Source organism: Colias eurytheme, chromosome 23 (genome assembly GCF_061535395.1).
Source record: "Colias eurytheme isolate Ceu_HAF_F1 chromosome 23, ilColEury1 Martin Lab GWU primary, whole genome shotgun sequence".
NCBI lineage: Eukaryota > Metazoa > Arthropoda > Insecta > Lepidoptera > Pieridae > Colias > Colias eurytheme.
The window spans coordinates 7864980-7874734 of NC_143002.1; positions in this window are offsets into that span (position 1 = coordinate 7864980).

The window sequence follows — 9755 nt, forward strand, 5'->3', positions numbered from 1 at the left end:
ATTCCTCCTGTTTTCAGACAAGAAAAAGTAAAGTTTAAACTGAAACCAACCATTGCATTTTAGAAAATTCGTTTACAAAGCAACACATTTCCACCAAGCACACGGTAACAATCAGACACATTTTCACAAAAAACTAAAATCACCTACACAACGCAAAACGGCGACTGTAAAGTAAACTTTTAGGAACATTTCAACAGTATAGTTAACAACTAGCAGTGTTTGCGAAGTAAAAAAATAAAAAAAAAAAACAATGACGCATTCCCCCTGGTGTAGATTTAAAAGGCAGCAGCTTTGTCAAATTGTAACAAGTCTTTGCTTTGTTCTAGCTTCCAGTTTATATATGAACGCTCCTTTTGAGTTTAAAAGGTAAAGTTCGTCAATTATTTGAACTAAACTTAATTTATGTTGCCATTATGTTTACGTGTGTGGTTTTTTATTTAGTTTTTAAATAGCGGTCTACATAACTAACGATCAGTTTTTCATGATTCTCAGTAAAAACTAAATCTGTTTGTAATCATATGTAACTTGAGATCTTTAAAGTCTTTTCTTTTTTTTTGCTTTGAAAATATTTTGTATTCAGATAAAACAGTCTGTCTATATCCTATCTAGTGTCAAGATACATAGAGTTTATGAGAAAAAGCCTTCTTAATCGAATGAAAACTAATTTCATAATGTTACTTAGGGCCGATTTTTCAATGCTTGGATAAAACTTATTCGTCGAATAATGTATAAAACTACCATTTTAAAAACGTATTCTAATTGCCCGTATTTGTCAGTTTACGTGAGGATAAGTTTTATCCAAGTATTGAAAAATCGGCCCTCATATACATAAAAATCTTAGGCATCTGTATAAATTAAAATGAAACGATAAAATAGAAGTAGAATAAAATATATTTAATAAGTTATAAATTATTTCCAAATTCCATCCTTTTATTTATGTAAAAATACGAGTAAAACAATATCGTCATAGATTGATTGACGAATGCGCTAACTTAACCGATGCAACAAAAATATTCGCTCGAATATCCGTACAGTTAGCGCGATTATTTTTATTCCCGGAGGCTTAACTGAGCTCTCATGGTTTTATTTATCTAGTTTATGTTATAGTTATTTATAGAAGCATAGTCGTATCGATTAAAAGTTTGAATTGTTAAGTTTGTTTTCCAAATTAAACATTTTTACACATTGTAGAACAATTTATGTCATGTCACATGTGTCACAAGACCACAATATATATGTATACAATACAAAAAAGAGCATATTGTGTCCCGAGCACACGTGTCAGAAGCGAAACTTCTATTGCAAGATTCAAAGATACCAATATCGTCGCCTTACTCTATGACGTGACGGTATAATCATGACTCGACCTTGAAATTTTACTCTCAACGCGCCTATAGAAGTTTGACTTCAAAAGAAGAAGAAAAGTAAACTAAAAATAAACGTGAAACAATTTTTTTTTAATATGTACCTACGTACATTCCTATACACACTTATCTTATAACACCCTCGTCAAAATCTATCTACACTGCTAAGAATTATTCACATACCACCATTACATACGAACAAGGTCTAACATAGAATTTAAAAGCTCAAATAATGTTAAATACAAAAGTTGGCACAGCTAATGGGAGCGTCGTGCGAAGCGGATATCCCGTAGACATCGCGCGACTACTTCCGTAGGAAACCAGTGATGAGCGAAGCGAGTAGCGAAGCGATATGGAAAGCGATAAGCGGAGAAAATGATAACTGCTGAATGTTTTTTTACCAGCTGTTGTAATATAGGTATTATGTTGTTGTATGTTTTAAGGCAAATTTATCAGGATAGCAAAGATTGATAAATAGATTAAAAAAAATCAATTTTTAATGGTTTTGATAATTTAATTGCTCGTAATTTAGTAATTTATTACAATTATTGTCACAAAAACGTTTATTGTGTATGTCATAAAAATTTACAAAGGTTGCCAAAATATTAATCAAATTTGAAGTAGGTGATAATAGTTTAATTGAATTGCGTTATTTTCTTATATATTCTTACAAATAACTATACAATATACACACTATTAAATTAGCATAATATTTTACAGGGTTTACATGCTTTTAAAAATATATATGCAAATGCTTAGTTTTTAAATAAATGACATAAAATCGCTCCGCTTACCTCTAGCGCCCATTTGTTTGCGCAGGCAGCCATTTAGCTATTTACATTACAAAAATATTGATAGATGGCGCGCTTGTTGCAGAAATGTTGTAAAATAACTCATTTCTTATTAACATTACAACAGAAACCGATGGAAATAAGAAATATTCCATTTCTTCTTATTCAAATGTACGTGTCTGAATTCTGTTTTATGACATTGAACTTTTTAAAACTATTTCTGTAGATATTTGGTAATGTACAATGTTATACATAGGTGGAAGTTACATAGAAGAAATTTCAGGTTATAATATCCCCGTCTGATGCTGACGTTTAATTTTTTAATAGCAACTAATTATGAAAATACTTTAAAATTATGATAGTACTAGGTATTAATTTAAATACTAGCTTGTTGCTTCAGAACCGGCCGCGTTGATCTGTAAACACATTTATTTTATTTAGGTAACTTGCTACTGTTGATATAATTTTCAAACCCGCAAACGGTATAAACCAACCCAAAAATCCATCCTTATTAGTAAGTATCGAAAATCTCGCATATGCTCTATATTCAACTAATTCATTTTTACTGTTTAACACAATATTTCACGCTAGTAACATCTATTGAACGGAAAAATGCACATATTTTTCCGTACGACCGCTTTCTTTAAGTCGAGATGCTATCTACAACCACTAGTCCATTCAATGCTTAAGAGCTCTCTGCTTTGATACAAAGAATAAATCGACCATTAAATACTTATTGAAGAACAATGTAATATTTTTCCATGATAAAGAACGTTATAGTAACCTATATAATATTGCAAGCGATTATCTATCTTAAAACAATTGATAAGGGTTGTAATTCGATTACAGAAACATAAAACAGTTAAAACATAAACAATATGCAGTTGGCTATTTCATTAGAACAATACAGTTGCTACATAGCTTGTTAGCAACTTAAACACATTTTAGCTAAAATAAGTTATGAAATTATTATTTAAATTATTCCTTAAATATAATAAATAATTTAAACTCAATCTTTTGCATCAATATAAACTTTAATAATACGCATAGAGTCAACTACAAGAAGCATCATAATTGCTCTTTTAAATATAATAATTATTAATTACCTTCCTAATATTTGCATGCATTCTCGCAATTCCTACATATTTGCCTTTTTGAAACAAAGAACGAAAAATCTTTCTTGCATAATAAAAAAGCACTTACCAAAACTTAAAAATTTGAGAATAGCGGGCTTATCGCTAGCTAGCGATCTCTATCAGGCAATCCTAATACAAAAAGGAAATGCAAGCTTTATACATTGCACGAATGCCAATTCTTGAATTCGTTTTATCCCAATGTCTCGAACATTCTAAAAGGAACCTAACCTCTGTACCTTTTATTTCACGGCCATCGACATAATTAAGGTTAAAGCTATATATCTTCTATATATCTAGCTATATATTGTAGTACTTCGTAGTGTGGACACGCGTCCAGTTATTTATTAGATGATAAAGGTCAGGGTTGGCTTATATCAAGTTCAGGTACGTTCATTTTGTTGTAAATCTTTGTACAGTTAATAAAAATCGCCATTTTAAAGCCTGAGAGAGAAATCTATGAAAAGCACTAAAATATCTGGTCAAAATACTCAATATGTGACAGTAAATATAGATGACTAGCTTTCCGCCCGCGGCTTCGCCCGCTTTATCTAAAACCTAATAAATTATATACTAAAACCTTCCTCTTGAATCACTCTATCTATTAATAAAAATCGCATCAAAATCCGTTGCGTAGTTTTGAAGATTTAAGCATACAAAGGGGCTTTGTTTTATACTATGTAGTGATAGATAGTAAGTTATGCTATTGCCTTCATCTTGTATATTGTAATAACTCAATAAGTATCTACCTCTAGGAGTATTTTAAAGGACTTATGCCCACTGTACAATGTACATGTCAGCTTTGTCTCTACATGGCTCTATAATTCTTTCCGTGTTTTTAAATGCTGGACTTGCGAAAATAAATGTAATTTGATATTTCAACATACCCCATACCATTATTACAAAAAATGCCTATTCATAAGCACACCAAAAATCAGTTATATGAGTTAAAGCGTAGTACTATTATGTATTCTGTGGTTAAAGTTTTATATACACACTAGTGGTCCGCCCCGGCTTCGCCCGTGGTACATATTTCGCAATAAAAGGTAGCCTATGTCCTTTCTCGGGTATCAAAATATCTCCATACCTTTCATGCAATTTGGTTCAGTAGTTTAGGCGTGATTGAGTAACAGACAGACAGACAGAGTTACTTTCGCATTTATAATATTAGTATGGATTAAACACATGAACTGAAAATATCTAAAACGAATTATTTACCATGTAATTACTATTAACCACGTACATATGTTAAACAATTTTTCTCCGAACATATTGTACATTGAATATTTAAAGAAAACCGCAAATAGTTTCGATTTATCCCGCGCAAATGGCCAATATAGTAACGACCGCAACCGTGTAATTAGCTTGTATTGATTAATTCAAAATATGTGTTACCTATTCCTAGATTGTAGAATTTATTAGATTTGCGGATAATGGTTCTGATTATTGAAATAGTGGTTTGATTAGCTCGTCATAGTTATACGAGTAAATCGTAATGTGGTCTGTTTTAATACAATGTGTAGACTGTAGGCGTATTTTATATACCTACTAGCGGTCCGCCCCGGCTTCGCCCGTGGTACATATTTACGTTTTCTCTACGTAAAAACCATCCTCGTACTTCAAGGAATATAATAAAAAAAGAATTATCGAAATCGGTTCAGCCGTTCTCGAGTTATGCGCTTACCAACACATTTTGCGATTCATTTTTATATATATACCTATGTAGTTTCTACATTTATATCTCCAGTTTAATATATGTGTTTTACTGTATTAGTATACATACCTGAAGAAGAAGTCTTATAGCTAGGGTGCATTCCCACCAGAAATGTGCTACTGCATGCTATGAAAATGTGACTGTTTCCACCAATGCTACGCTTATGCATTGATGAATAAGATTGGTGACACACAGGTCCACAGTTAAACCAGACTTAAACACGAAGAAGAAGAATGTAAGAATGTAATAACATTTTTTAATTTATATATTATGGTCTAAAATCCGAATAAGTCGAAATGCAACGGCGTGATAATAGAATGAGACCAATTTTATAATAAATTTAGTGTATTAAAAAATGTATTAAAAATGGGTTGACTGGGAAAATCCTGGACATTTTTAATGAATTTAAAAAAAAAAACATTTTTTTTTAATTAATAATTAGACCATTAGAATATATAACGGCCTTCCTTTAAATAATAACAAACGTATAATTATTAATATAACTTTAACAAATGCCAACAATTCATAAACTGTCAACCAAAAACAATTGTCTTGCAACTCGTCAGAAGTTTTTTAATAATCCGGGGCAAATCAAATTCCATGAACATACCTTCTGGGATCCTTCACATACATGGTCCAATTTAAATACCCCCTGAGGCAGTCCGGGACAAGGGAGGTAACTCGTTTCAAAGTTATTTTGTTGATTTTCGAGTTTTTACTCGAAAGGATGATAATTGCCCTGAACTTTAGCTACCGTATTATATTAAAGGGTAGGAGCTTCTTTGGCGTTATGGTCTTGGATTTTTAAACATACTTTTGAATTAATTTTAAGAAAATCCTCTGTTCTATGGGATAATTTTATGATTTGTAAATGTATGGAAATCTGAATCGATTTTTAAGTGCTGTAAAATACTAGTAAGTAGGTAAGTACCTACAATACGTTAACATTAATAACCTTATTCGGAATCGTTAATAATAGATAATCAATTGAAAATATTTGATATATCCTATAACATAAACATAATAAACAACTACAACGTTACAACATAAATAAAATAACATACATTTCGAATATAATCTCTCTAAAACTTAAGCTACAAAGACCCTATTAATTTTGCAGTTAACACCTCGAAAGCAAGAGCGAGCGCGACTAAGAAATTCACTAAAATTGTAACTTCCAAGCAATAAAGATTAATAAAATAGTGCACAAGACACCCAATTACTTTAACTCGAAAAACGAGTTCGCCAAGAAGTCGGCAATTGGATAAGACATTTCACGGCACATGATAGAATGGATTATGCAGATAGTTGGAAACGCATAATTAAAGTTCAAGTCACTTGAATGAGTTAATTTTGAACGCGATTGTACAATGGGACTGAGTTTTTAAGTTATGTACAGTCAGCAACGTAGCACTGATTTAAAACGCGCCACGAAAGATGACATTTTTTACGCGTTATTAATAGGATGTGCAATATTCGCGGTACAATATTCTGTACAAATATGCTTGGAAACTTATATTATTAACTTTTTATATATTATAATTTATTATATATATACTTATAAACAGTAACACAATACACTGCAACACAAGTTTAATGATTTACTTTTACAGCAGACAATGCATGAAATCTTGTACAGTCAACAACATAGGTCAATAAATTTACTACTAGGTAGGTTTTTGAATACTTACAGTATAATGCAAATCATTATTGGTTACTGTTAAGGCATAAGAGTTATAACTAAACAGTCTTCTGTCTTGCTTTATCAAGTACTTGGAAGTTATTATTTTGCCTTACATTGTAAGAGTAGGTATAAATCTACGCTCTCACCCGTTCAGGCCGTTATAATTTATTGCACATATTTTTAACATTTTTAGCTTATAAAGTAGGGTACAGGTGGCCAATGAAGACAGGTACACTAAGTACCTACAGACTAAACATAAACAGTTTTTAGAGCAGCTGCGTCTAATTAACAATTAGGTCAACTAGGAATTGCTTCGTAATCCCTAAAATGTATTGTCACTATGACGGTGCACTAACTTTTTTAATCTTAATTTCTTTGAGGGTACTTGTCGAAAGGGTGTTCGCGATTTTGGATAATTTGGGATCTTTTATTAATTTCATGTTTAAATTATTTTTGTCTTAGAGTTATTAAAAGCTTGCCGGTTCTTCTATATACTGCTTTCGGTGGTAAATGTTAAAATATGTTATGACGATTCAAAAGTGCTTCTAGAAGAAGTCTAATCACTACATAGTATAAAACAAAGTCGCTTTCCCTGTCCCTATGTCCCTATGTCCCTATGTCCCTTTGTACGCTTAAATCTTTGAAACTACGCGACGGATTTTGATGCGGTTTTTTTTAATAGATAGAGTGATTCAAGAGGAAGGTTTATATGTATAATAAGATCCATTAAGTAGTGGAGAAGTACTGTTATTTTTGAGGTTTCTAATGTGATGTCGTAAAAAATTACATTTATTCCGCTTACATTGCAAACGCAGGCTGAACCCTACGAGTTTTATCAAAATAATGTACTAAGTATTATACACATTGAAAAGGTCTACAGAAAAGTCCGCGATGGTATATGTCTATCTCTTATGGATAACCCACAATAACTTTTTTTTGTCATTTACTTTTTACGACAAATAAAGGCTAATTTTCGAAGCGATTTTAACCAATACAGCATTAATCCTTAACCAATTAAATACCATGGATACATTGTTCATTTAATATAGATCTATATGGCCCTTTACACCGTATGATTTAAGTGAATATTTTCGAAGATATTACAGATTTAAAAATTGCAGGACGTAGCGTTTGCGGCCGCCCGGCTATGTATTTTATACCCGTGCGATGCCGGAGGCCGGAGCGGGCCGCTATACCTATTTTATACCTATACAACGTTCACTATTTTTCTGTAGTGTATTTAGTATCAGCATTGCACCCGTGCGAAGCCGGGGCGGGTCGCTAGTTGAGTAAATAAATGTTTGAGATTGAGTTTTACATATTATAAATGTGCATAGAAATAGCTAGTATGTATATCTCTTACAAAGCACTGGGGTTATTTTTTGGGATTAGAGATAATTATGTACTTTTAATAGCACTAGGTATCTGTTAATTTAATTTGACAACCGGAGCGAAAGCGTTTGTAACAGCTCGATCATAATGTTGAATTAATAAAAACCAATAAAAAATATATTAGACAATCCGAGACACTTAAAACAGAGGACCCACTTAGAGTTAGGTAAGAACGAAAGTTTTCGTCCCTAAAATGTTATGATAAGTGACCTCTCGGGCCTCGGCTCGTTTTGCGTAACGTTATAAATGTAATTTGCGAATAATTAAATTAGCTTAATGTTTATTGATGGATATTTTCCTCTATTCGTCGGAATTGGGTCGCCATTTTGAATTCCGGCCATTTTAAATTTTTGAGACTGACAGATTCTTCGTTCGTGATGGGCCATCACGAACGAAGAATCTGTCAGTCTAGTCTGTCAGCTAATCTCAGGAACTACTGGTGCGATTTGAAAAATTCTTTCGGTGTTAGATAGCCCATTTATCGAGGAAGGTTATAGGCTATATATCATCACGCTACGTCCAACAGGGGTGGAGCCACGGGGGTGAAACCGCGCGGAGCAGCTAGTCTTTAATATAAAGAGGTTAAGTTTGGGTATAAGGCAGTTTGTATGTATTATTGTAGATAATAAGGACCTAAAACTATTGAACTTTTTATTTTATTTTGTTTGCTGAGTTGGATTCTGGTGGCTGAGAGGGAAGGCGTTGCTAGTTAGGCAAAAAAACGTGAGTTCGAATCCCGCCTCTGATCGAGGTTTTTCTTTTTATTAATTATCGCTTAAATGGTATGAAACAAAATATTAAATATTGTACTTATTGATTTAAGGGGTTATTATTTTTAATTACTATTTGTTATTTACCCGAACAACGTTGATACGAGTTATTTAAGTAGGTACATCACATATATCATCATGTAGTGTGTTTGTTAGTATGTTTAGCCAAACCGCAAGCGGTATGTTAATATATTGCAAGTCACTTAGGTACTTACTTTATAGTAGCCTTATGGCTATTTCCTGAATATTATCTCTATTCCTGAGGTAAAGGAAAAATTAATCAAATGAACTGTTTATCTAATTTCGGAGTCAAAACATGAACTTATTACTCAAATCGTTTTTGGATGTGACGTGGTAGTAGTTAAATCGACACATTTTTTTTTTAAATTTGAATTTTTAGTATAGGTAAAACATAAAGGTTATTAAAATTATAATATCAATGATGTTTTCAATAATTTTACTTACTCGTTGTCAGTTTAAGGGTGCACTCACACACATCAGTCACCGTCAAGTCACCGATGACTGATCGGTGACGGTTCGTGTACGTATCCACAAACACCAGTCACCGTCATGTTGTCCGTCAGTCACGTCGCCGGTTTGACTGAATCATTGAACACATACATCAGGTTAGTCAGTGATTAGACGTGTGTCACGCTAGAGAACATGTAGCAATTGACGGAAGCACGACGCTGACTGAACTGAGACGTGACGGCACCGGGTGAGTGGGGATAAAAGTATGATACATGTATGGAAAGATTATTTGACGTGCCTGACCGGTGACGTCACTGATAGATTTCGTGCCGGCGACTGTCGTGTGGGAACAGAGTCATACTAGAACTATTGATACATATTTTTTTTTAATCCTGTCCGGTGACGTGCCGTGACGGTGACTGATGTGTGTGAGTGC